We start from the raw sequence: 25,557 nt of genomic DNA, 5'->3' as shown, positions 1-25,557 counted from the left end.
CCCGGCCCAACGCAGCAGGACGGGGCACTGCAGGCCCACCAGGCACCCCACCGGCCCCCAACCCCCGCCCCCCCCCCCCCCCACGACCCCCCGCCACCCACCCCAACCCAGCCCCAGCCGGCCCCAATCCCCCAGACACCCCCACCCCCAGCAACCCCCCACCCCGCAACCCCCACCACCGCCCCCCCCCAACAAAGCCGCCCCCCCCCCCGACCAACCGGCAGCCCCCCAACCCCCAGCCCCCGGGGACCACCCGCACCCAGGCACCGGCGCCGAAGAGGGGCCGGACAGCGGAGCGGAGAGGGCAGCCGCGCCCACCCCACCCCCCGCCGTGTGGAAGGACGGAACACCGGGGGCAGAAGGGGGAGATGGGGGCACTGGAGGGCGGCCGACACCCCCGAACCCCAGGCCCAGCGGGGGAAGGCCCCGGTCGTTTTTTATCGCGATAGACCACAATATTCTGTGGGCCTTGCAAAATCAGTCAAAATCCAGTAAACCTGCCGGGAGCGAAGGGGGTTGCTTCAGTGAAAATGGCTGGGAGTGAATGAGTTAAGTACAGTTCAGAAGTATTCAACTATTATACTGAAAAAAAATTGGAGATCCACTTATTTTGAGTCTTCAATTACCATAACATGTAAGCTTTGGAATGTGAAGCAAGGCTGGAAAGCACAGGGAACACATGCAGACTCTACCCATGAAGGCTGGAATAGAGATTCGAACCCTGAAAAACAGAACTGCGAGGCAGTCGTGCCCTCCAGCATTCTGCCTATTGCGATGTTTTCTTCTGTATAAAAGCTTAACCTAAACTTGCTGACGAGGGGAGTAGACGAAGGAAGAAATCCTCGAAAAGGCAGAGAGATAAGGTCATAGTGAAGTCAAGCTTTTACACACAGCCTTGTAAAATGACAGCTCTTCTGCTAGAAAAATTGGGAAAAAAATATGATTCAAAATGAAGGTTTATTCCAAGAGACCAAGTTCGGATAAACAAGTGGGCAGTGGTTGAACGTTCTGCCTTTTAGCAGACCCGTCGCCAGAAACTTCATTGCCAATTATTATTGACCTACAGTTTTTTATTATCTTATACTAAGTTATTTGAGCAGCACTGACACACTCATTAAATTAAACACAGCCAACAGCAAATATGACCAGTTCTAGCCTACAATACCAGTCCTCATAATTTAAAACTAAATTAAGTAAGCAATGTCATCAAAAGCCCCAAAATACTTGAGTATATAGCATGTTAGATATTCAGTAACAGAGCTAGCTCACTACAGCTGGCTCAGTAGCCCAACTAGCTAGCGCTTGGACCAGGGGCGTCAGTAAGGTCGTCTGATAGCTACTGTTAGGATTAAGGAATAAAGGTGCTTATTATTTACAGTATATAGTAGTAGAGAGTTAGTTTTTTAAAAACTTATTTTGGTGTATTATTGGAAAATGGCGACTTATCGGACCTAGTAGTAATTAAAAACACATTTTTCTTGGTAAGCCAAACAAACAAACAAAGCTATTATTTGTAGTACCTCGTCAAACGTGTTTCCAAGCATGTGATATTTGTGCCATAATAAACCCCAAATACCATGTTAATAATATGCTAATGCTAGCTTACCCTGTTCCTGTGCCTTAACTTCTGGACACTGCAGCGTTCTACTCCGCAATCTCCAATTTGCTGCAGCTGTCTTTAGTCTCCTCTCAGATAGATAAAACGTTCGTTGTCTCCTTACATGCCACGACGTAAACACCAGAGACCCTTAGACCCTTAGACCCGTATTGTTAATTTTTTTCTGCTAGCATGTCTCGCTCCAATTGATGTGTTCAATGCCACATTGGTTTCCCCACTAGCATTAGCATATTCTCATCTGGAGCATTTTCTTTTCCGGTAAATGATGTGTGTAAACATGTACACTTGCTCATTGGTTCTTGTTAAAATCATGTAAACAGCAGGAATGCGGCACACATTTGGCGTCCATTTGAGTTAATTTGGGTTTTGCCTGATTATGTAAATGATACATCCCTAGGAAGCGCATTAAGGGTTCACTGGAAGACATCAAAAGATAACACATTTATTTTCTGAACATAATTTCCCTGTAGAACTGCTCGCATTCTGTTTTTGACGTACATACCAAAGCATTATATGCACAAAAGAATGAGCGCATTAGGACTTCTCCTTTGGTGTTTGAAACTATTACATAAGTCAGTGAGTGTCCTTGCAGTCTCAATTCAGTCTCAACAACAAATCAAAGATAATGGGTTTCAAAGATGTATTATGAAGAGATGTCAACACAGATTTGCTCCCACCATTCATTTCTCAATACATGACATGACACCAGGAGACCCTTCAAAGTTGTATTGTAATGTTATATTCCATAACATATGTAAACCTAAATAACATAATTTTCTCACTCGGAAAGCAATTTTCATTTCTTCCATCAGTGTTATCCTCAAAACACATTTGTGTGATGGGAAATCATTGACTCAGAGACAGTGAAAATTAAAATATTAGACTGGACCACATTTTGCTTAGCTGCTGTTTTATTTTTCTATGATGGAATACACATGTATGTTTGATTAACAGTAGCTCGTACCAGATCAGTCGCTCTCTATGCCTGGAGAAAATTGGCAACACAAAACAAGGTGCCTTGGGTCGTTTTCTTCCATTATATCATCATATATATTGTATAAACTTGTTGCAATGTCTTTATTATGTGGCTTAGTCTTTTTATTATTATTTTTTCCCAGATTCATACTGTGCCTCCCTTTAAAGGGGTAGGCTTCCCGTTTTGTCTCCCCTTGTTGTCCATTGTTGTTTTCACATCTCTTCAAATTGCTCTTTCAGGGATCAATAAAGTAATCTGAATCTGAATAGCGACGGAAAAGATAAACAAACTATTGTTTGAAACTCCTTCCTTCACAGAATGTTCATTTTCACTGTGTAGTTTATCTTCGAGACTATTTGCAACAGTAGTCCTTTGTCATCAGGTTGGAACGTTGGCCATGTGTGACCTCACTGTCATCACACGAATGAGCCGCTTCCTGCTCGCTGAACAATGACATCCAACATAGTCGACGACAGTCAGGCTTGTGGCAAAAATGATATTAGTGGTAAAAGGCTCAGAGGCGCTGTCTGTCCGCTGACTGATCACCCGTGTTGGTGGCCATCGTTCGCATTCGTCCCACTAACCGTCTCATGGTAGCTTTAGAATTACCCTATTGTCATCAGTGACATCAGCTCATGTCTGAAGAACGCATTTAGAATACCTTGGAAGAGTCACCAGTGATCAAGCAATGGAATGTACGCGGTGGGTGAGGCAGACGCTTGGCTCCAGATTTAAGCTGGCAATCGAGCATCTTAATGATGTTGAACGACAGATGACCACCAGCAGCTGAACCACCGCAGGGCTTCCTCAGCACTTCTTTTATATTTAGCAGCAGCACGGAGCAAAAGTCTTAGGACATCATTAAATCGGTTTTAGCGATACTATCATCGAAGGCTTCTCCATAAGGGGTCACCACAGCAAGTCATGTCTCCATTATTTTCGGCTCAGGTTTAAAAAGGATGCCGTTCTTGACGTACGTAAAGCCTCTCATTAATCTTGGCTTGGGATAGGGAACTGGAGATTTTCAATGTCAGGCGTGTTTTGACATTGGTCAGTGGTGAGATAATTCTGAGGTTTTTGTTCAATTTAGATACAGTGGCAAAATAACTTATTTTCTTCACGGAGCAGTTTTGCTAATGAATTACTTCATTTGAAGAATAACTTTCCAATTTGTGGAGCAATTTTTTAAAAATTCCACATACCTGAAAAAAGGGTTTTATTAATATAAATATGACATTAGAATGAATGAACAATTAAGCTTTTCATTCCAGTGTTACACGATTACAGGGAACCTTCGAGTTACTACGTACTCAAACTACTACTACTACTTTACTATGCCCGTGCCTTGTCCGTAGCACCTTCTTTTTCATTAACATTTCCCACAGTGATCACGCCATTTTGAAGTTGTGTTGGGCGTCCATCGAGCAGGTCGGCTCGCATCATGCGCATCACATTTCCATGTTTAAATTTCCAAGCTCTGCTTTGCCATCCGTCAGCAATAAATGTCTGTGCGGAAACACAAAATATTGGTTCCGGCAACTTCCTGGTGCCGTAAATATGTTTTTAAAAATGACTGTACAAAGTATTTTTATGTAAATTTCGACTTTAGCGGTGAAATCCGACTTACACGGAAATCCGGGCTAGGTTGCCAAGTAGGAGCGGAACTCGTTTGTAACTCAAGGACTCACTATACATGTGAATCTTTGGTCAGCTTAGCAATTAGCAGTGCTTTTCCGTCTTTCGGCGTTATCCCTTCTTGACGATACTTGTGGCCTATTTGTCGCCAAGGAGGCGGTGATTACTGACTTAAGAGCGATTCCACAATGTTTTTAGCTGGACCAGTAGCCATCCGAAGCTAGTTGCTAGCTAGCTAGCTGTGGCGTAAGTAGCGATATGTGTGCCTCGATCTCCGACAAAATGCTAATTTGGACTCTGATGCGAAACTGCTTATTTCGAGCCTTGTATTTGTATAGTAATTATTTTTTTTGACTAAGTGGATATTTTCCCAGGGGACACCTGATGATATTTGCTGGCACACTAATGTGAATTACCTACTCCAAGTTTGTGAGTAGAAACCAGAACCTCAAACAATTTCCCTCTGATTTTCCTACTTTTTCTGCACGTAGAGTGTGAAGCCATAAAATGCTTACTTTTGCATCAAGGGATTCACGGCCATAGTGCCTTGCACAGTTTGCGCTTAAAGCTTTCCAAAATGGGCAGAGCAAGAGTCGGGTTTCCATGGCAACAGTGTAACCCACGTAGACAGGTATCTGTTGACAGACAACCCAACTGCTGTTGTTCACTTGGTCTGTTTCCACAGAGATTTGAATGAAGAAAAATGGAGGTTCTCAGCTGTGCCGCCTGTCAGCGCGATGTTGCGGGCATGTGGTAAGGCTGGAAAAGAACCCACCCCACTCGCCCCCCACACACTCATTCACATAGCACAACACACACACCTACACCGGCTTTGTTGCTCTCCTATCGCACTGGGCCACATGCACTTTTGTGTGCAAACATAAAAAGAGCCACAAATCTTCAGTGCTGCTTGAGACGACTTATCACGCTGATAGCGTTCTGTGAAAATGCGCTCAGAGAAGTGAAACCACTCCGAGTGCAGACGCTGTTGTTGCTCTTGTTTTCTCGGTAACACGGTTGGACTGAGACACCGTTGCAGATTTTGTTGATTGAATGAAACTGCTGGCATGACACTGATACAGATGTGCATTTGTAGCAAAACTGGAGATGAAGAAAGTCTTGGCGCAACGCCCTGAAAGAACAACAAGTCGTGGCAATGTGTTTTGTGCTACAATATGTTCTATATTACTAGAATAAACAAAGGAAACAATTCCTTGCTCGGAAAAAGGGAGCGCTTGCATAGAGGTACAAGGTTGTTGGCAGCTTCTGTCACGCTTGTGATGACAAACATATGAGCCACATGCTGCTTCACCGAGACATTTTAGACTGCTGGATTTAGTAGGTTCTGGTCTTCACTTGCCCCTATTAGCACTTAAGCATTAAAGTTCCTTTTATTCCCCATCCTCTGTTTGTTTGGTCCTGTCCGTCCACACCAGATCATGTTTACACACGCAGTTAAACAAGAACAAAGTGCACTGGGGGCCACCAACACATCATTAGTATTCATTACATCCGCGACAAGGGGACAATTCCTCCTGCTGTCATTCCCACAGGCCTCCGGGAATTCACTGAAGGTTAATTTATTTAAGTCCCCCCCACCCTCAGCCACTCATCTCTATTCCATTAAACTCTACTAATACATCTTTGCTTTGCCACGTAATCTGTTTCCTACTGTCAGAGGCCTCGGCATACGTGCCGGCGCACTGCAAAAAAACGCAATCCGAGCAAATATCTCAAATCTGCGTCAGAAAGAAGGGCCTTTTTCGCAATATTTTTGTACTACAGAGTGAATGCTCATATAGTGAATACCACTCTTTAAAAAAAGTGGTATCGAGCATCCCTAATAATTCTGATAATAATTTAAAAGGCTTAATTTTGAAAAGACTAGAAGGCCACCTGAAGCCATGTGTTGTACCATTACGGCTGCGTCGCATAGAAGCTGCCGCAATATTGGTGATTGAAGTGGTCGGCTGTTAAAAGCCTTTGCAGGCTACTGCTGTTGCTGGAAACAACTTGTGTACAATTTTTTTCCCTCATTATTTGTGAGTTTGCCACGAAATACACGAAATTGTGGAGAGCTGAAGCTGTTTGGTTTGTCAGTGTTTTCTCTATTATAGTAATTAACAACCAGGAAACTCCATTAGTTGTTTATTGCAAGGGGAATGCAGTACACAAAATGTTAAGTTGGTGCAGTTGTAAGTTAAGGTACCACTGTTGACTCTAAAAACCCATAAAAAACAATCACTTGGGGGGGAAAAAATCTGTGATTTGCTGTATTCTCGTCACATGTTAGTATAAGATGCTTCATGCGGCTACTGTATGTTGTTCCCTCATCTGTAGAAAGCCAACAGCTCCCATGGTTCAAGTCAGGCCTCATTTATTCACCTGGCACGTTCTCATCAACATTCCCATCCTTCCTCCTCCTCGTCCTGCGCCCGTGGCTTCTCATGCCAATGCTTTCCCGCTGGGGGTTTGCTATCGGCGGCACCCTCCATTGATTCCGTCCCGTCTGCGGTATGAGGAGACCTCCGCCTGAGTCGGCCCGATTCGCTGTTCCTCCGCCTTTCAATGGCTTAGCTGCGGGTCTCCCACGGTTCACATGCTACGGCTGATGATTTCTCGGAATCCACAATAGTGTGTGGTAGAATAAAAACACAACATTTAAATGCAGGGTATCTTACTCTTGGTGGCAACACCTTCACAGGCACTGTTGGAAGATGGATGAGAAGAATGTCAAAGTATTCTCAATATAGTGCTTAAAGCTATTGTCATATTCAGGAATGAGTCCTTTTTTAAACATAACTTCCATTATTTGCTGATGAACTATACTATATGATACTATATAATAAACCAATTAAAAATAAATGTAACTGTTCAATTCCTTTCTATTTAGCCTACCGTACTTCCAAAATCACATTTACATTCTCATTCGCATCTAATTTGTAGCAGAATAGACTTACAAAGAGCAGCACGGACTTACATATGAACGGACTGCCAGTGCCGCTTACTCGCCGTCGGGAGAAGTGAAGCTACGGAAGTGCTTTGGCGGCCATCTTACGTTGCCATTTTCTCTTTGCTCATAGCTTGAATACATTGATTTCAGTGTTTATGGCGTACGATTGTACCAATATGTCATATGTAATGCTGCATTCGAGGAAAGTGGGAAGTCGGGCTTTTCTGACTTCAAACCAGGAAGTGTGTACGGGAACGCACCCCTTGAACTCGGAAATCTCACTTACGAAGTCAGGAAAAAAAAGGACCCTGACTTCATCGACCGGCTACAATATGACGTCACTCTACAATGGCGACCCCTATGGAAACACACATGAATGCTAAAACACAATTTACTTGAGTATAAAACTAGATAGCCTTCTTCATTCATAAATATTCAACATAACTTCACGTAACACAACATACGCGACAGTATGCCGCTATCTCCCTGCATAAAATTATACGGTGAACTACTGAACTGTATGGAATGCTTATGAAATAAGATCAATACATAAATGAAGCAAAATTGCAAGAAGGCATGTTTTCTGGAGGTCAAAATGCGGTTTGAGGACCAAAACAAAAAAACAATTTATCACTATCCACCATTTTGGTTGTTTACTTTCGACTCGAACGTTTTCAGGTCGGAACTAGGAAAGGCCAATTGAGATAATTCCGACTTCCGACCTTCCTTGCATGCAGCATAAGTAGCGTAGCAGGCGGCGACCGGAACTACAACTACTTCCTGCTTTCGCATCTAAGAATCATGGGAAACATCTTACTATGCACTTCGATTGTGAGTCGCTACAACACAAGCTGAGCTCCACCCTCCCCACACCCGCTTCCTTTACGAAGATTGTATAGTGAGGAAATTTGGTGAAATTTTAGTATCCCACTTTTTCATTTTGAAAATCTGGTCACCCTGCATTACACTTAAACTACAAACTAATGAAGACACCAACAAAGAGATCAGCTAGACATAAATACTAACACAATTTATCCAAAATCACAGAGTAGTAAATGGACTGCTTTTTCTATAGAGCTTTAACTAAAGCTTAGCCAGTTGAATATTACACTTTAACTACAAACTAAAGAAAACAACAACAAAGATATCAAAATATCGGATTGAAGCTCGACAGATTACATGCTAAATGCTATCATAATTTATCCCATGTGTCAAACTGACCAAGCTCCACTTTGAAAAGTAACCATAGCACAGATGCTAACGCTAATGTGTGTAGAGAGGTTTAAATGTTCTTGTTCTAAGACCACAATGCCCAAACAATGCAATCTTAGCCCTTTATTACAGTCTGGTGCAATAATTAGCCCTCCTACTGTTGTTTTCAAGAGCCCTCCAGCTGACCTCAGGGCCCTTGACGCTCTCCCAACGGGCTAACGGAGGATTATCTCCCTGTCAGCAGCCTGTCCGTTTGTCCCTCCCTCACACGTGTGTCAAGCGCTGCCAACTGTTGTGTACACTCCTCGCTCGGCACCTCGGCGACGCTGTCAACAACTCATCACGAGACGCTGCTGATTGTGGCTAATTGTCGCATGCCAGTGTTGGCAAGGCTAGAAGGTCACCTACTTCTGCCAACATTTTTGAATACTGATAAAACAAATAACACACATCCATATACGAATACTACTCTGTGTGTGTGGGAGACTTTAAGTTTAAATACACTTTATAAAGCCATTTATTTCCTTACATTCTCAGTTGATAAGTGTGCTATTTTTCTTTATGGATGGTGGTTGTTTTTTGTTGGCGGGAATGGTTGAATAGCATTTAATTTCATTTTAAACTTGATTAACTTGGTCATGTAACAAGTTAAACTTCTAAGTTAAGGTACTGTTGTGTTTTAGTTTGATTATACAGTGGTTAACTCCTCTGTACACAAGTCGACAGCTGTCCGTGATGATTGACTCATAGCTTAGCGCTACACGGCTATTACCGAGAGGAGGTTAAATCGACTCACAACGTTACTGACAGCTTAAGGTTCACAGTGCCATTGAGTTTTATAGGTTATATTTCCAACTGCTGTTGAGTGGTTTCATCAGACTATAGAAGCAGCCTTACTTAGTACCTTAGTATCATGATTAAAAAAAAAATAATAATCTATTCAGACGTGACTCCTTTCCTCATTGGTTCAGTTTGCTGTCTACATTGTAAATTCATTAATGGGATGCGCCCTCACTATTGTGAGACAGTACAATGGAGGAATATAATAATTAAAGAGCACCACAAAAGTCACTGAAATATATATTATTCAGGTCAACTTTCATAATACAGCACTTGGCAATCATTGTGTCTTCTGTCCCTTCAGGGCTACCATACATGCAGAGGTTGGCCCAAAACGTTTTTAAGGTAAGCCATTGGATTGGAATGCTGCAACTGTATTATTGCACCTTTCCCCAGCGGCTGGACAAATGGCATTAGAATTGATGGCCATATTCGTCCCAGCAAAGAAACCATTCAACCGTTCATGAGAAAAAGGAAAAAAAAGCATTACGCCGGCAAATGAGAGTGATAATCAGCCCCAGCCATAGATTCCAATTCATCATCAGTCAGCCAGAGTGCATTTAGTGAACAATACACACACAGAACCTTGAAACACATATTTTGTCCGCCTCCAGTCATCTTGACTTGATCTCTGGGCGCAAGTGATTGAGGAGTGAAATGTTAATAGCTTTTCTTAAGGCTTGTCAACTGTTTGACACTCAGTGCTGAAACGTACTTGGTTAGTAGTGGACATACTGAACACACTGGGCTCCATACTGGCCATTTGTGTTCATGTTTTTTTTGTAACAATTTTTAGCTGTATTCATGCAAATTGTAATGGAACTTCTCAAGCGTGTGGAATTTGTTCTGATTTGGTAATTTCCAGCTTCAGCTCTTTTAATATATCAATTATATACTGCTTACATCAAATTGCTCTAGCGTAGTAACTTTTGGCCAGTGAAAGTTGTTGCTGCTGCTTTTTAACACCAACATTGTGTGTAAAGATTCAGTGTGAAAAAATACATCATTTAATATTTTCTAGCAGATTGCATCATCAAATTCTGGACATGGTAGCAATTTCATATTATGATTACTGAAGTCCAGATTAAATGAATGATTATTTGATCATTTTGATTTGAAGAAGTGGAGCTATCCTCTACGGACCATGGGGAAGAATTCAAAGTCTTTACTATTTGAAGAAGTAAAAAAAAAAAAAGAACATACACATAGACAGCAGTAACTGTCATATTTTTATGAAGAAATGTTGACGCTACAATTAACTTTTTAATAAATTTAAAAATAAAAAAATTATATAATGACAACAAAGTTTTATTATAACCAAACTTACTGGTTAATTATAGAAAAAGTCCACCAGCTCCTTTCTAATCTTTCAAGGACTTATGTGACCTGTATCATGCATTCTAATCGCGCAATTTTTTTTGCAGCGACTTTTTATTATGATGAAACGACCCGCCTGACACCTGCACATGCTGAGCTTTTCTAATGCCTATTAAAAAAATCGCCAAACCCCACCCCGCCACCTCTGCACGCATCAGTGCTGTTAGCTTGAAAAACACCACTCACACTCGCTGCAATTACAATTGGCCAGCCCAAAGGTCGTTTTTACCTCACGCTGCCATGCTGCATCATACTGGAATCTATTAGCAGCACTAATGGGTGTGCCATTTTATTTTTGGTCTTTCATTTGTGCTTAAATGTGCCCAAGCCTCAGGCAGCATACATTTAGCAAATCAGAAAAATTGTTCAAGCAGGCTGAATCAAAAGTTAAATTGAACTGTAGAGTGGGCTAATTCAATTTTTTTTTGTTTTAAATAAGAAGAACAAATATTTACCCCAATGGGTCAACTGAAACGTTTTCAGAGAGTGATGAACGTTAATGACCTCAGAAAAGTGCTGGGTGCAATAAAGTGACAAGAATACATAAACATTTTTTTTTATGAAAAAAAGCCATATTACACCAAAAATAATTGTCATTTACAACTAACAATAATGTTTTATATATTAGACGATGTATTTGTTAATGGATGTCCCAATAGGAAGTGTGGGAATAAGTAGGAGAATCTCATACAGTATAGGATGTGAAGGGACTCTACAAAACAAACAGTCTCTTCAGTGATACATATTGTTTTGACTCAATCGCATTGATGTTCCCATTGTAATTCATTTGGAAGACCACCGTATGTCGTGACATGTAGTTGACGATTATTCTTCTTCCCTGCTTGTGATCCACAAGCGGCTCCAGATGCCCAATAAGCTTGCATGCCCATTAAGCGAGGAGCAGGACACGTTGGGTAAACACGGTCGAGGCCTTAGCCTGTTAATGGCCGCCGGTTCTCTCCATGTCGCCACATCGCCATTAATTATCCGCTCCTCTAGCAGGGATGATTAGATGGGACAACGCAAAACAACACAACACAAGTGGCAGGCCAGCACGGCCTGTTGTCTGGAGGTCTGCCGACTTTTGAATTAGAATTTGAATCATCACCAAAACTAAACACAACAAGAGTAAAGTATATGCTCCTCAATGATGGAAATTTGGTGACATCTTTAGATATTTATCCAGCAAATAAAAATAAGTAGAGCTCGGCCGATTAATCAGCTCTATTTGACTTAGCAAAAAAATAATTGGGGTAAATTGATTTGACAAAAACCGAGACCAAGAACAAAAGCGGTGAGACTTGCACCCAAATCCCTGTTCCCTAATAGTGTCAATGGCAGCGAACGAGGTCCAGATGGATTCAAAGCTTCTGCTTCTTACGACGGAAAACGTTTTCTTTTTCGTTTAAAATAGCTTACCTTAACTAGAATTCCACGTCACATTGTGGCCAAAGGTAGAGTTTTGGCCGGTTATTGTGCCTTTTAGTGACTTAAATAGTCAATCATTGTTGTGGTGAGGCTCCTTGCTAACATGCTAAGCTAGTGAGCTAGATGGGGGAGACGGTCCCTTCGTTTGATGCCGTGAGAGGTGGCAGAAAACTAATGGCATATACCACACATTAGCTGTTAAATTTCTTGTTCTTCTTCCTCTTCTACTTTCTTTTGGTGGTTAGTAAGTACATTTGGTGCATTACTGCCACCTTCTGAAATACACTGAGTGCGAAGTGGCTAATATGACTGAGCAAGATTGTTTGACATTAAGGTTTATATTGCACCAATTACGTTTCTACTTTACAGGGCAAAGGCCTGTCAAAATGAAGCTCCTTACTTCACTTTGGCACTAAGATCGTGCCAAAGGAATACTATAGTCGACAGTTACAAAAGGGAATGGAATGGAAGGGAATGGAAGATAGGTTAAAAAACAAACAAAGAGGTTGTGAGTAGCCAATTTCAAATATTGTATATACACGAGGCAACGCTGTAATGACTCGACTTGCTTGATTTTTGCCTCAGTAACTTGGGACTTTCTTGACACATTAAGACTCGCGACTCTCTTCTGACTTGCACAGATGTGACTTACGACCACCTCTGGTATTGATACCCGCAGTCAATATAATGTGCGGAAATAAACAAGGCTAACATTTATTGTATCAACAATGTCATAAATCACTGAGGCTGTGCTGGTCTCTAAGCAACACTATGTGGATGTCCACTCAATACCTTCCCTCCACTCTTGAATGCAACATTGGACTTTACACACTAATCTATTCTCACCATAAAAAGGGAATGATGAGCTTTTATTCACTGGCTGCTGTTGTTTACGCTGCAACTTATATAAAAAAAAAAGAATTAAAAACATTGATGCCACAAATGTTATTATTTAACAACAAACATTTGCTTGATTGTTGCATTATTTAAAAAAAAAAAAGCAATCAAATTGAAACGGCCATTGCCAGTGAAAAAGTGTGATGTTCACTACACTCCTGACTACTAATAGTAGTAAACTGATACATTTAATTTCCATTATTTCCTATTGAAAAAATGGTCGAAAATAAGTAGTAAAGACATATCCCCATAAATGTATTAAATTACTTCCTATTAAGTTGATTATTTTGTTATTGTGGTTAAGAAATAAACTGGTAAAGAACAATTAAAGAGGAATTAGTATGGATGAGACTATCCAAGTGTTTGAAGCAGCAAATAAGCCTTACACACTCTGTACACGCGGCACACATCAACAGTGGACATGAGCAGCTCACGCGACGTTTGGTCTTTCATAAATCAACCCAGCAACAGCGGACATATTGGGCTGGCCTTCAGAAAGCAAATTTCTCATTCAAGTTGTTGAGCAAATGTGGCACATCCACAACATGCACGCCTACTACACACATTGTGCTGATTTATGGCCATGATGTAGTGGACACAGCCAAATAAAATATGTAGCAATGGACATGAGGCATTTATCTCGGAGCTGTCAAAAAGCAATCTGAGCTGCAAGGACAGGCAGAAATTAGAAAAAAGGGCAAACATAGCAGCAAGGGAACAAAAGAAATGCAGTGCTATTTTCCACCATTGTTACAACTGCCGAGCATTGGTCGGATCCACTATGCCACGCCCTGAAACACAGTCGGCCAATCATAGCATAGATCTACTGGCAACACTCCATTAAATCCAATATTACATCAATCCATTGATTTTTCCATAGCATTTTTGCAGTCACATTGTGGATTCCAGCTGAGTGCTCCCATCGGGTTGTTTTTCCAAACTCTGGCGTGGTTTTTACTTTCTGGACCTGGATTTGCCACCTCTGATGATAGAAGGGGTTTAGCAGTTCTGTCAGAATGTTCATCTAAGAGAAATGGTTGATGAACATCTGATATTCCTTAAGAACGCTCTTGCTTTGCCAGTTCTTACTCTTAGGTCTGCGCCTGTCCATCCTGTTTTGCTTTGGTTGGTTGTATGTAAAGGCCAATTTGTGTTGCATCTTTCTCTACCCGCTTCTGCTGTTGTCTATGAGAGAACAGAGCGAGATCATCAGTAAAATCCAAATCATTGACAGTAGTTGTCCCCGGAGACCATTGGATATCGTTTCTCCAACCCTTGGTTAATATTCTCATTATCCGGTCGATAGCAAGACAACAAACAGCCCATGTCTAACACCAGTCCTAACCTGAAAGGTATCAGTCTGTTGTCCGTAGACAGCACGGCATTTCATACCCCAAAGTGAGTTCTTAATGATCTTTGTGATTTTGTCCGGCTGAGTCAAGGTTCAAGATGACTACAATAATGATCCGCCCCACTTTATGTATGGACTGATAAATTGTAGGTTGTACCAGAAGAAAGCTGGCAGGACTTCTGTTTGTGTTATCAATAAAGAAACTTAACTGACTTTCACCGTCTTGTGAAAATGATACCTATCATGTGCTCGGACAATAAAAGCAAACGATAAGTTCCCCCTCCACTTTTGATTAACAGTTCAACCTGGGTGGAGGTCTTTCCTGGTTCGTCATCGCTTGCAACAGGCTGTAGTTTGACTTTGGCATGAGACCGTGTCAGACTGCAGCCTGATTACCAACATGTCCAATCCATCTGTAGTCCATTGCTCCATTCAGTCTATTGCTTCATTTAAACACTTGCTAATTTTTATAAGGAGAAAAAAATTACTGGAGGCTTGTCAATCCGGGATCGGAGCCACGGGCATCCATGTCGTTATAGCAGCACTGCAGTCCAGAGTGCAGACTAACACGCTGCTGGCACATTTCAGCCAAGCATATGGACTCTCGACGGGGACTCAATAAAACAGACTGCTGCGATTGCCCCCTGTGCACATGCAAAACAATTAATCCTCATTTTTCTGCGTGGTGCTGAATGTTACTTGGACGCCCGTCAGCAGCACAGTGAGGTACCGCAAAGACGGGAAACACTGAAGCTGAACTCACCGCTTTGGTTTATTCTTGTTAACCCTGGTGAGGGACAACATTACAACACAGGAAAATGATCAAACAATTAAGTTTTTACATTACATTGGCTGGGCACTTTCCTTCAGTTTGGGTTTTGAGTAAAATATTAATGTTGCAAGCATTCTTTTTCAACTTGAATCCTCAAAATGATCATCTGTCCACATTAGATTTAATTAATTATCGCCCATCTGTCTGTGATACCAAATTCCAATTGGGGCTTATACGAGATGAATACGAGACAATTCTGTTCATCATTTTAGAGACATGTACATCCAGTTTTGTGTCGATCAGTAAAACTAAGTAAGTACTGTCTGTAGATTATTAATAATAATCCCCCCGCACCCCCTTAAGTCTGATGTCTGTGGACAGGGTCTGCATGTGTACATTGTCAGAAATTAGATATTTTTCCATTTTGCCCCCCCCCCCCCCAAAACCAACCCTCCCCCATCTGGAGAACACTTATTATTTAAAAATGCTGGATCATGGTTAGGAACATGCTGATCCCTGCCATTGGAGGAGCTCTGCCTACCCCAAAACTGTGTCGAGGTACGTCAAAGAGAACTTTACTTAGTTAAAGGTACATTTGTGTGAAGAGAAGTAGCCGTCTATACTGATCTCACACATGAAAGCTCTTTTTGAAATGTTACACCAGCGCTTCCTCGGCAAAGCCGAGCACGCTCCATTACCCAAGAAGGCTGGGAAAATAGACATCCAACACACTTTTCTCACTGATGTGCTACGGTAAAGAGCTTTTCTTTTTCTTTTTTTTGCACATACAGTGAATCCTTCATCGGCTCGCAGATATGTAAATGTTTATGAAAAGATTGGCACAGGGAGACTCTTTCACGGCAAGGATGTTTACAGAAAACAAGGACAAACATTCCAATATTGGATTCCCAGAAATGCCCTCTCGGGGTAAATGGGAAAACAAGCAAGCTGCCCTGAGGTTTTTCCGTGTTTGAGTAATTCCAGAATAAATGAAGCTCCCAGCCTGAAGTGGTTACCACGGGGAGAAAAGACACTCTTGTTCACTGAAGCATATTTAAGTGATGTTCTTCATTCAATGCCAAATTGCCCCAAAGGGCCGGTTTCATCCAGCACGGAATGTTTAGCCCCCAAAAAGTCTGCATCCTGTCCACAATATGTTTTTTAATTTATTATAGTTTTGTTTGTTTATGTTACGCAACCTCGAACGTCCCCATTTCTCCAAAAACTGTCACCATGCCGCCCTGAAGGCCTCCAGTGTCTAGGATGTTGAGACGTCTCAATGGAAGTTGATATTTTTTTTTCTTCCGGGTCCAAACCAGTGAACCGCATCTACATCAAATCTCAAACATGTCAATACCTCTTGTAAAAGAACAAATTACATGATAAAATACTATCAAGTAAGAATGGAGTATTAACACATTTTACCATAGCATAGAATGTTGTGGCTCTGACAACTGATATATTGGAAGAAAACAATCTACACACATACGTCAAAGAGAACTTTACTTAGTTAAATGTACATTTGTGTGAAGAGAAGTAGCTACAACACACACACAAAAAAACCCCACTTCAGTGCATTTAATGTAAAGCTGATAACGTACTTTGAGGAATTCCTCCATTGGAATTTTCCCAAAAGTGCCCCATTGGGAAGCAGCAATCCTAGCCAGATGGACTTTGTGAAAGTGAACAGCTTTCAAAGGGTTGCCATGAAAAAGAGGGTGGAAAAAATTACCATCCATCCATTTTCTGAACCGCTTATTCCTCACAAGGGTCGCAGGGGTGCTGGAGCCTATCCCAGTTGGCTTTGGGCAGTAGGCACCCTGAGCTGGTTGCCAGCCATGGGCAAAACATTTTACCAAGCGTCACAAAAAAGTTGATCATAACATGATGTGCAAAATAATTCTCAAAAACCCATGACTAAAATTAAAGAAGAATTCGGCCATTAAATTTGAAGCAGTCATTTTGTGTGAATTCCAGGACTCGTACTTTGACAAACTAGGGAAATAATGAATTCAATCAGAAACATGGAAGATAGATGACACGTTTCAAGAGCCTTTTTGCCTCCATAATAATCCTTTCTATTTTGTTTTAAGCTTCACTCTCACTTGGCAAACCCAAACGCTGCAAGCGTTAGAAACGCTGCTCGGAGTGTTGGAATTATGTAACAGCACTCTCTTCGCACACAAACCAATTTGGCAAACAATTGTTTTTGCGGGTGGGACTAGTGTACTTCCAGAGGCAAAAGATAGATTACAAGCGAACATAGATTGCAGACTTGAACCTCCACGAAACCGATGCTTGTTCCAAAACGGAGATTTAAAAAAAAACATTTTTTACAGGTGTTCGTCCTCAACAAAACACGTGGATTCCACGCCAAAAGACGCACTTACACGTCCAAGAACCTCATTATGGAAATGTAATCCTCAGGGTTATAATTGGATTACAGCTCTGCTTTTTAATAAGCCTTTTTAGTGGTGAGATATTCTGCTTCAGCTTAAAATAATTAGGCACTGCCTTCAGGCAGAGCTTCTTCAACTTGAGAGCTACTCTGTGCTGACACACGAAAAGCAGAGTATGTAGTCTTCTTACATATGGTATTTTAGCATGACTTATTTAAATGATTCCGATTGCTTCCGCTGATTAACATATCCTGAATATAAATGTTCCAGTTATCAACGTTTGAATGATGGTGGTTGGTTTCATTGATCAATGACTGATGAAGTGAACCTTAGAGAATCAAGTATGGTGTTTACAAAGGATACACAATGCCAAGTATGAACTGTAAACTATTTGTTAAAATACAGATTACAGAAGTCTCTGAAAATTTAAATATTGGTTGCTTATGGACTTCCTATCTTTTGATATCGGTATCGTTCCTACTTTGAAAAAAGGTAAATAATTCTGTATGTGGTCTCCTCCAGAAGCCTACTGTTTGACACAAAGTTGTCGCATTGTACCAGAGGACTTTCCTCAGGCACTTTGTACCAAAAAAGTCCTGTCTTCATCTATCATCACCAGTTAATGTCCAGGTCTACTCTTGACACACATAAAGCAAGCCCAAAAGCGTCTGTCCTTGTCCTACTGTCAAGATTTCAGTCTCTAGTTTCCTCAGGAACAGGGCCTAGGGTCAGGATCCAGAAAGTCCTTGAATGCCTGGTTTTGATCCTAGACACTACGATTCCTGAGACAATTTTGAGGCCTAGTCAACGTCAGTAAATTTATTTTACCTGACAGATCAAGCCATTTCAATTGTAGACCTCACGGTATGATGCAGTCCCTGATCCAGACAGGAATCTGAACCGCACATCCCTGGTCACCACCAACACATAACATGGGGTCGACTATATTCTGTAAGGTATTTGAACAATGAATTGAACAATGAACCAATCTTGGACTTCTTGGGACTAAACCCAAACTGATTAATCGCATCACCAATGCAAAGATTTGGTCCAGAGCTAAGAGTTATTCTCCAATAATCACTGAAGTCCAGGAGCTCGCCCTTTTAAATGGGACTCCAGCGATCTGTCACAAGCTCCAAATTGCTTTGACATAAACTCAAATTCCCTAAAACGCACAGTGGTTCCAAAACAAAGCAGACGTACATCCATTTCTCCCCGCTGCGCTATTTCTGTCACTCACCCCCGACGGTCCGTCTCTCTGGAGGGTTATCCACCAAAGTCGTGCTCGTTGATCAGAGAGCACTGTGGAGGTAAATGGCTGTCACGGCAGATGATGGACCTTAATTCAATGCACAGTTTCTCCTGAGGCCACTCAAGCCTCCGCTTACACTGACGGATGGAAGCATGCCAGCAATCGCATTCTTGAGAGGGGGGCGAAGATTTCGTTGCTCCCCCGGAGGAATTCGAATGCATTAACTTACGGAAAAATAGGAAGTACAGGTATTTCCATTTGCTCTTTACTTTTACAAGCAAACTTACCAAAGCGGAACATGATCCAATCTATGATGTATTCAATTCAATTTGACTTCTTTGCTATTGGCATTCCCAAGTATGTGTAAGCCCTGTTTTCCAGAGGTTACCATATTTGTACACAATTAAAATGTAACTTGAAATATAGCCAGCGCAGTTGTATTATGGCAGCAGTTTGACCCAGGAATACATTTTTATGGCCTCTTGTTGCTCAGTGGAATTCAGGAAGTTTGTACAGTAAGGCGATAGAGTAGCTACCACAATGACTTGTGGAGCAGAGCGCATGTGACGGATTGTGCGGAGGAACCACCATGCGGCTCGCAGAATCAGCTCGGCAGCCTCGGGGGCGTTCGCATGATTGATGGAGCACCCCATCATCCCTAATCACATCCTGGAAGAGGCACTAAAAATGGGATGCAGCAGGTGCAGGAGCTATAGTACATCCCAGTTTGGCCAATAACTTCTTATTGTCTCCATGTTGGCTCTCCCGTTGGCCTGTGTTTTTTCGCAAAAGCCTCTTTTCATATCTGGCTCCTTCTGTTCAGCGTGAAACTGAGTTTGTCACTGGCACGTTTGTATTGCAGCTTTTGAGGTTCACGCGGCGGAACGATCGCTGTTATGCGCTGACTTATCTGCTTAGACTGCAAAGTCAATTTCAGTGACACTGCTATCTGTGCGGATTTCATGTCACATTTGTGGGGAGCATATAAGATAGGGTGCAAGGTGTTATTTTTGTAATATATGTGAAAGAACTTTGCGCAACGTGGGTTTAGCTTTGATTTTGAGAGTGAATGTTTGTCCGCTTATGTGCCCTGTCATTGACTGACGACCAGTCCAGGGTGTATTTTGCCTTTTGATCAATCATCAAAGTCATCTGGGATAAGCTACAGCTGTTGTTGGGAATTTACACGAATTAATGAGCAGACACTGAAAATGTATTGAGTTATGTCCATTCATCCATCAAATTTCTAGACTGATTATTCTGTTGAGAGCTGCAGGGAGCTGGAGTTGATCCCAACTGACTTTCGGGCAAATGTGGATTCCGCCATGGACTGGTTACCAGTTTTTCAAAGAGCACATATAGAGAAAAGAAACCAGTCACACTCATCTTCACACCGTTACTGAACAGGAACTGAACCCACACTGCTTTGATGGTGGGCTAGTAATTTACACATCTGCCTCACAGTTCACAGGTTTGTGAGTTTGAATCTTGGCTTTGACATGATTTCCCTGTGCCGCCAATATTAGTTTAATTGAAAACTCAAATATTGGCACTGAAAAAAATGGGCTAAGAAAATGCTGAAAGCAGTTATGTGCCAATAGAACAGGAAAAAAAAAGACTTGCTAAGATTTCTTAAAACAACTAATCAAAGCTATACTCAAAACCACCCTGCAATGTCTTAAAACTAGTGTATTTATACTCAAACGAAATAGACCACAAACAGCCCATGGACCACACCTCGAGAAGCAACAGTTAACGAGACATGATTACATGTATTCGTGACAATGATATGGAAAATAAAGATGTGTTCATTGTTAATTAGAAGAGGCATCAGTGAGTAGGATGATATTTACTAGGATGACTCATGCACAATAAAAAGTAGCAGGAAAGCCTAAGTGTGACGGAGGAGTTTTATTTTCCACAAATCTTGTCGTTGCATATTTTCTCCGAGGGCAGAGAGAAAAGAGCTGTTTGGTACGCAGAGGCATTGTGTAAATGAAATTAAATCCATACAGAGGCTAGTCCATCTCTGGAGGCTTCACCCCTTAGCGTGAATATTAATGTGGGCCTTTGTAATAACACCCCCGAAGAGGAATTCTTATCAGCAAACACCTCCCATTCTCCGGCACGCTGCAAAAAAAACAACAACTGTCCATCGACTGTTCAATCAATCAATATTAAGACAACATCATTTTCAAGAGTAGCTCAATTTGAGCATTTATAAGACAACCATAGGAGTAAGCAAAGTCTAAGTCAATTTTCTTTTCTAAAAACATGGCAACCCTTGTTGAGGCTCACAAAAAAGAACAAGCACAAGTTTGTCCTTTTGACGCTTTCTGAACTGAAGTAGAGCACGCCCAAAAATTGTACATTATACTTTGTATATTTCCTTAAATTCCCAAATATTTTCCTTAAACCTAGTAGTTCATTTGATATGGTCGTCAATATATTGGGTGCAAAAGGATTCTACTGATTCACTGGATATTTGAAAATATCATTTCAAATAGGTTGAAAACAAGCAAAACTATTTGATTTGACATAGATGCGGTGTAGTTCCGTCGTAAAGTAGTGCTCACACATACGCGGTAAGCTAGCCGATGATTCCAATGTTAGCCGAACACAAATGACTTGAGGCTATTTGATTTTCCATGGCTCAAAATGAGGCAGCGGTGGTATCATCCCGACCATTTTACGATCAGGGACTAGAAATGAGAGATTATATGAATACAAAATTGCCACTACTTTTTGCCATTTTTTAGCTACAATCATTACAAATTCATCCACTAGTACATATTAAATTGTAAATATAGTTAAGCGTTGTTGTAGAACACTATTCACAACCAGGAAATGGGAGTGTGCAATGGTTGCTCCGTGATGTTTCTTCTTCGATACGTGAAAGTTTTCAAAAAAGAAAGAAAAGAAAGCTGTTTCTTCTTTGGTTGTTGCTTGTTGTTGATATAGCGCCTCCATAATGGCGCAACACTGCAACTGCAGTTAAAATGCGTTGCTGCCGAGCTCAGTGGTGTGTTGAGCGATATCAGTGGCTCAGGCTGGAGGTGGCGAGCAAATTAGGTGGAGGTGGCCGCCTCTGAATTTTGTACACAGGATAAACCCTGGGCTAACCCTGATCGCCGCCAGCCTTAAAAAGTTGAAGTCATCGGTAAAGTAAAAACAAGGGCAGCGACACAAAGTGAAGCTTCATCGCACAATTATTTTGTCCAATAATGCGCAGACGACAACTGTGGCTACTAACTTCATTCATCATAGAAAAACAAACACAATGACACTTTACGGCACTGTGTCATTACTTTTGTAATACATGTCGGACTACGCCAAATGGCTGATATTTTTAACCATTTGTTTTTATTTGTTTACTTGCCGGATGTAGCAAGGCAGCCCCAGTATGTAACTGAGCCTCCTTAAACGGTTTGTCTGAAAAAATCTGAACTGGTGGTTTAGACACAGAGTTTTAATGAGTTTAAAATATTTTTATATGGTTTGTATCAAAGATTTGCACCTATCACATTTGTCACTATATCTCCATTTTGCAGCACAACGAGGGAGTGTTGTCACTCCCTCCCCCCCCCACACACACACACGTCTTCCCTGGAGCCAACCTTTTGGTACACACATCTATGCAAACATTGGAAAGCCTCAAAAGTCTAACGATCTGCTTTGTGGATTAAATGCCAAATGAAATGTGCAGAGATCATACAACTGCACTCCCGCACAGACGCACACATCCACCACACGACAAGTGAGTAGAAAACGATCGGGTGTTGAGAGCATTAACATTTTACGTAGGCTGCGAAACATATGCGGCGCACTGGCGTGATAATAACAGGCTGTCAAGCGTGGGCACGCGTGGTGAGCGGCGGCGTGAAAAGCCAGCAAGGAATAGGAAGTTGCGTTCTTAAGAAAATGAAAGTAAGAAGTTAGCTTAACTTCGTATCTGCCATCTCGTTCTCATCAGCTTCGATGGCTTCATCCCCAATTTAATCTCCTTTAAGACCATCTTTTTTAAGACTTTTTTTTTTTCTTATAAAATGGTGACTCGTGATGTCATCGCCCTCAGTCGACTAATTGGACCGCGTCCTCTGTGTGGCCTTTGTGGACTTAGACATAATTAAACTGGAGCGACAGAAGAAGAAGAGTCATGTTCCTGCTCGGTGGGCCTACCTTTTTAATTGGGGAGAGTGACAGGTGGAGGGCAGGCCAGAGGGTGCAAAAAACCGGTCATTTGTGTCTCTTTCACTTGTGGCGAACACTTGATTTTTTTTGCTGTGCATGACTGTCAAGCAACGGTGATGTGATGGTTTTAGACTTAATTTCTACAGAGGAAGCAGTAAGCTTGGAGGCTTCAAATAAAGTTCATAATGGTCACTGAAATAATCAGCAGAACTAGCATAGTAGCGTACTATAGAACCGGGGTAACGAACCTTTTTTTAAAACTGAGTGCTGCTATTTGGGTATTGCAGATTACCAGTTTCATACACACTCCTGAAATAACGTTGTTATGGGTTAGCTAGCTAGCTAGCTGGTTAGCTTGTCGCAACGAATGCAATGTTTTGGTTGTACAGTATTCACTGCTGACTTTGTAGCTATAAAGTATTAAAATATAATTTTAGAATATTGTACCCTCTTGTGGCCGTTTTATGATCAGGTCCTGGAAATTAGAAGAATAGAAAATTGTAATTTCATGCAATTTTTTTTAAAGGAAAAATACTATATTGGAAATATAGGTCTTAATGATCTGTCTTTAATAAATAAATAAATAAAGTTGAGTATTATTTCTAATTCTGAAAATCATTTCATCAGTCCAATTAAATAAAGTCGATTGGCCGAACTGAAAATGTGATACAGAAAGTGACATATTGGGGGAATTGACAAAAATTTAGAAAATTGTCTGTATAACCTGAAAGTAGTACAGTAGTTATTATTGTTATAGTAAAACAAATAATTCGAATAGTAAGTAACAAACAAAAGTAACAAATAAGTCACCCTACAAACGCAGCAGTTGTGGCTAATGTCGGTTTATTTACAATGCTAAAGCTAGCTCAGAATTGCTAGTGCTGCTAATTTGATGAATCTCAATCTGTATATATTTCACCATTTTTGAGTATTGTGCTTGTGCATGTCAGTGAGGGGCTATAATGCTGTTATAATAATCTAAATGTTAAATGTGTATTGAAGCATTTATTCCCCCTCCCAATCAAATTTAGCAAAGACCCAATCCTCAGAAGTCTCTGAAGGATTGTTCATGTGTGGTGTATCATCTGTCAGGTCTGGCAATCGTAAACGTTAAACCTGTTCATAATTTACGATCACGATAAAGCTACAGTCAATTCACACAGGAAGGTGGAAATGGTTGAAGTGTATTTTTTGATGCTGCTCCCCGGATTGGATTGTACAGCTGGTGAGTGTGTAAACTTCCAGAAGGGCTGCACTGGTGTCTCATCAGGCCACAGCCAGCCAGATGCACCCCGAGGCTCCCCGAGGCAGATTTCAAGATGAGTACTTTGAGCCGCTATCGGAGTGGTGCGATGGTCAGAATTAGGAGATTTGCTCTATTGTTATAATCTGTATCATTAATCCACTGCTTGAAATAGAGCGGGCCCCTCAAGGCACCATTCTTCGGATCCAGTTTCTTTGAGCGTGTCCTAGGGTCATGGGGTGTCTGTCCTAGCTGACTTATGGTGAGAGGCGAAATACACCCTGGACTATTATTGATTGATTTGAATGATTTGGCTATTAGTGCTTGTAGCGGTGGCAAAGGGACTCACAGGGAAGCGGGGTAGGTTGCTTCGTTACCCTGTGTAAATCGGCTGGAAATAAAAGGGGCATAAGATGGATCCTAGGGATAGCTGCTAGGGGATGGCATGGGGACCTTTGTTGCTCCACCACTACGGGATGTTCCAGAATAAATGGAGTGAAACATCAATGGAGGGGGGCCCATGGCTGACGACCTGCCCCGCTGGCATGGCTGGAGGTGCAGCAGGCAGAAAAGCCCTGTAGCTAGCCTGTGCCTTTAACACCTGACTAAAGGCCTTAACATTACAACCCATTTCCCTCTAATAACATGAATTTGTTACCATAAAATAATTTAATTTTTTTTTTAAATTCCTATGGCATTCACGCCCAGCCTTTTTCACTGAAGCAAACCCTTCGCTCCTGGCTGTTTTACTGGATTTTGACTGGAAGCCCACTGAATATTGTGTTTTATTGCTATAAAAACATAGAACCTACCAAAATTTGAGTTTCTTCTTTCATCGAAAAAAAAAAGTATTAGCATTAGAATATAGCTTATATATATATATATATAGTTTCATCAATATTCACATTCCTGGTGAAAACACTGTCAGAAAGAGCTTGTTGCAACATGGCCCTGGCTGATCTCTTATACTCTACTGCCACCTGCTGGCTGTTTTTTTGTAATAACTACAATTGCTTTTAAGACACCTCTTCATGTCAGAAGCTGCATCAAAGCTTTCTCTATGCTCTTGCATAATTATTATTTTTTTAAATAACGTTGGGGGAGGGGGGATGAATGACAAAGTATTAAAAAAACATATTTACACGTTTTGGGGTTTGAATGAGTAAAGGGGTCGAGTTGATACTTACGTTGGACTGATATTTCTCCCCTATCAAGGATGCCTGTACAAAAATCAGATTTACTCAAGCGACGTTGGCACGAGTGCAATTCTAAAAGATGGAGGAGAAAGCCACACATCTGCTTTCAAAGCACACAATGCCGCAGACATTTGGAATGAACACGCATCCTCGCACACACCTGTTCGCACCCCCGTCCATGTCGAAATGAGCGACAGGAGGGAAAACAATGATAACA

General features: G+C 41.4%; 1 protein-coding gene across 1 annotated transcript in view; it reads left to right on the top strand.

Annotated features, from left to right (window-relative positions):
- Positions 1 to 25,557, top strand: part of LOC147168587 (DNA dC->dU-editing enzyme APOBEC-3G-like) — a 144,219-nt gene that overhangs the window by 68,752 nt on the left and 49,910 nt on the right. The window contains exon 11 of the mRNA XM_086084539.1: positions 9,539 to 9,579. The gene's annotated coding sequence lies outside the window, so the exon portion shown is untranslated. The remainder of the gene's footprint in view (positions 1 to 9,538; positions 9,580 to 25,557) is intronic.

The sequence above is a fragment of the Leptonotus elevatus genome, chromosome 9 (genome assembly GCF_054856555.1).
Source record: "Leptonotus elevatus isolate MCC_2025b chromosome 9, RoL_Lele_1.0, whole genome shotgun sequence".
Taxonomy (NCBI): domain Eukaryota; kingdom Metazoa; phylum Chordata; class Actinopteri; order Syngnathiformes; family Syngnathidae; genus Leptonotus; species Leptonotus elevatus.
This window is presented reverse-complemented; position numbering and strand designations above follow the sequence as displayed.